Source organism: Rhea americana, unplaced genomic scaffold (assembly GCF_003343005.1).
Source record: "Rhea americana isolate MKP2758 unplaced genomic scaffold, rheAme1 scaffold_600, whole genome shotgun sequence".
Classification (NCBI taxonomy): domain Eukaryota; kingdom Metazoa; phylum Chordata; class Aves; order Rheiformes; family Rheidae; genus Rhea; species Rhea americana.
The window spans coordinates 51,921-55,856 of NW_028186758.1; the positions used below are offsets into that span (position 1 = coordinate 51,921).

Genomic DNA, 3,936 nt, shown 5'->3' on the forward strand with positions numbered 1-3,936 from the left:
TCAGGACCAGGATCAAGATCAGGACCAGGAACAGGATCAAACCAGGACTGTGACCAGGAGCAGGGTCAAAACTGTGTCCAGGACCAGGATCAAGACCTAGACCAGGACCCGGGTCAGGACCCAGATCAGGACCTGAACCAGGACTGAGACCAGAAAATGATCAAGACCGGGTCTGGCATTAGGATCAAGACCAGGACCAGAACCAGGATTGAGCCCGGGACAAGATCTAGACCTGGACCAGTGCCAGGATCAAGACCAGGTCCAGGACAAGGATCAAGACCGGGACCGGCACCTGAATCAGGACCAGAATCAAGACTGAGACCAGAATAGGATCAAGACTGGATCTGGCACTAGGATCAAGACCAGGACCTGAACCAGGATTGAGACCGGGACCAGGATCAAGACCTGGACCAGGACCAGGATCAAGATCAAAATTGGATCCAGGATCAGGACCAGGACCAAGTCTGAGACTAGAAAAGGATCAAGACCAGGTCTGGCACTAGGCACTAGGATCAAACCAGGACCAGAACTAGGATTGAGACCGGGACCAGGATCAAGACCTGGACCAGGATCAGGGTCAAGACCTGGACCAGGACCAGGATCAAGATCAGGACCAGAATCGGGACTGAGACCAGAAAAGGATCAAGACTGAGTCTGGCACTAGGATCAAGACCAGGACCAGGACCAGAACCAGATCCAGGATTAAGACCTGGGCCAGGACCAGGATCAAGATCAGGACCAGGATCAGGATTGAGACTGGGACCAGAATCAAGACCAGGACCAGAACCAGGATCAAGACCTGGACCAGGATCAGGATCAAAACTGGATCCAAGATCAGGATCAAGACCAGGACCAGGACCCGAATCAGGACCAGAACCAGGACTGAGACCAGAAAAGGATCAAGACTGGATCTGGCACTAGGATCAAGAACAAGAAAAGAACTAGGATTGCGACCGGGACCAGGATCGAGACCAGGATCAGGATCAAGACTAGGATCAGGATCAAGACCTGGACCAGAACCAGGATCAAGATCAGGAGCAAGATCAATGCTGGGTCCAGGATCAGGATCAAGACCAGGACCGGGACCAGGATCTGGATCAGGACCCGAACCAAGATTGAGACCAGAAAAGGATCAAGACCGGGTCTGGCACTAGGATCAAGACCAGGACCAGAACCAGGATTGAGACCAGGACCAGGGCCAGGATCAGGATCAGGATCAAGATCAGGACCAGGATCAAGACCGGAACCAGAGCCAGGACCAGAATCAAGACCAAGACCTGGATCAGGACCAGGATCAAGATCAGGACCAGGAACAGGATCAAACCAGGACTGTGACCAGGAGCAGGGTCAAAACTGTGTCCAGGACCAGGATCAAGATCAAAACTGGATCCAGGATCAGGACCAGGACCTGAATCAGGACCAGAACCAAGTCTGAGACTAGAAAAAGATCAAGACCGGGTCTGGCACTAGGCACTAGGATCAAACCAGGACCAGAACTAGGATTGAGACCGGGACCAGGGTCAAGACCTGGACCAGGATCAGGGTCAAGACTGGGTCCAGGATCAGGATCAAGACCTGGACCAGGACCAGGATCAAGATCAGGACCCGGGTCAGGACCAGAACCTCCACCAGGATCAAGATCAGGACCAGGACCAGGACCAGGATCAAACCAGGACCAGGACCAGAACCAGGATCAAGATCTGGACCAGGACCAGGACTGAGACCAGAAAATGATCAAGACCGGGTCTGGCGCTAGGATCAAGACCAGGACCAGAACCAGGATTGAGACTGGGACCAGGATCAAGACCAGGACCAGGATCAAGGTCAGGACCAGGATCAGGACCAGGAGTGGGACCAGGACCCGAATCATAACCCAAACCAGGACTGAGACCAGAAAAGGATCAAGACCGGGTCTGACACTAGGATCAAGACCAGGACCAGAAGCAGGATTGAGAATAGGTCTGAGACCAGGACCCGGATCAGGACCATAGCTAGGATTTAGACCAGAAAATCATTGAGACTAACCCCAGGCTTAGAATCAAGGTCAGGACAAGTACCAGGATCAAGACCAGGACCAGAATCAGGATCGAGACTAGGTCTGGAACCAGGACCTGAATCAGAACCATAACTAGGCTCGAGACCAGAAAAGGATCGAGACTAAGCCCAGGCCTAGGATCAAGACCAGGAGCAGAACCAAAATTGAGACCTGGAACCAGGATGTAGACTGGGTCTGAGACTAGCACCAGAATGAGGACCTGGATCAGGACCAGAACCAAGACAGGCTTCAGGATCAGGATCAAGCCTGAGACTGGGGCAGGACTAGCAGCACCAAGTGTGTAACCAGGACCAGCACCAGGATCAAGATTGAGATCAGAACCAGGATCAGGACTAGGACTAGGACTACAATTATATTAAGGACCAAGACTGAGGCCAGGACCAGAACCAGGATGAGGGCCAAGATCAGAATCGAGACTGAGACCAGGACCACGACCAAGACATGGTCAGGGATCAGGACCAGGACCAAGTACCAGGATTGAGATCAGGACCAGGACTGAGACCAGGACCGGGAGCAGGAGCAACACTGAGACCAGCACCAGGGCCATGTCTGGATCCAGGACCACCACCAAGACCTGACAGAGGAAAGGCGGACACTCGGGAGAGCATGCGATCGCCGCCATATCCCTGTGCCACCGCGTCACCGGCCACCCCATCCCTCACCAAGCACGTGTAGGTGTCCTCAGCCTTGGCAGTGACCATCAGGGCCACTTGCATCTGGTAGATCCAGTTGCTGTGGGGCAGGATCTTGGCCCAATGCCCATGATGTCCCCATTGCATTCCCGAGGGTGGTCACCTGTGCAACACCCTGTGCGTGCAACCCTGTGTGCAATGCCCCGTGCAACACCCAGTGCGTGCAACCCTGTGTGCAATGCCCTGGGCAATGCCCCATGCAACACCCCTTGCATGCAACCCCACGTGCAATGCCCTGGGCAATGCCCCACGCAACACCCTGTGCATGCAACCCTGTGTGCAATGCCCTGGGCAGTGTCCTGTCCGTGCCTGGTGTTGCTCCCTGTGCAACCCCGTGTGCAATACCCTGTGCGTGCAACCCTGTGCACAATGCCCTGGGCAATACCCTTTGCAACGTCCTGTTTTGTGCCAGTACAACACACTGTGTGTGCAACCCTCTGTGCAATGCCCTGTGCAACACCCCATGCAACACCTCGTGCGTGCAACCCCACGTGCAAAGCCCTCGGCAACGTTTTGTCCGTGCCCCACGTTGCTCCCTGTGCAACCCGTGTGCAATGCCCTGGGCAACGCCCTGGGCAACGTCCTGTACGTGCGAGTGCAACACCCCGTGCCTGCCCCATGCAACGCCCCGTGCATCGCTCTGTGCGGTGCCCCGTGCACAAGCTCGTGCAACGCCCCATGCCAAACCCTCTGCATGTCCTTTGCAACACCCCGTGCATCGCTCTGTGCAACACCCCGTGCAAGAGCTCACGCACCGCCCTCGTGCAAAACCCTCTGTGGGCCACGTGCAACACCTCGTGCAAAGAGCTCGTGCGCCGCTGCCGTGCAAACCCCTCCCGCAGCRGCCCGGCAGCCCTCGTCCCAGACAGCAGAGGATCGACAGCAGCCGCCCGCTTGCATCCTCCCCCCCTCCCACACACACACACACCCGCCGGACAGACAGACGAGGACACGGAGCCGCCGGCGACGTCTTTAATAGCAGCACGGGGCCGTCCCGGAGGTTCTCGGCAACGCCGGCGACGCTCAATCTGCCGAGCGAGACGGGAGACGCTTGGTGACGCGGCCCCGTCCCCGAGAGCTTGTCCCCCTCCCACTCGCAGCGCGGCGGGCCCAGGCGTCCGGGCGTACCGTAGGAGCGGCGGCGGCGGGCGGCGAGCAGCAGGACGCCGCCGAGCAGCGCCAGGAGGA

The 3,936-nt window shown here is 57.0% G+C and overlaps 1 long non-coding RNA gene across 1 annotated transcript; it reads right to left on the reverse strand.

The window, feature by feature from the left end:
- Positions 1 to 3,706: 3,706 nt before the first annotated feature.
- On the reverse strand, positions 3,707 to 3,936 carry LOC146587249 (uncharacterized). Its single transcript, XR_014897713.1, has 2 exons — positions 3,877 to 3,936; positions 3,707 to 3,776 (listed from the first exon to the last, which is right to left on the reverse strand). It is a non-coding gene; the product is annotated as an uncharacterized LOC146587249 (long non-coding RNA).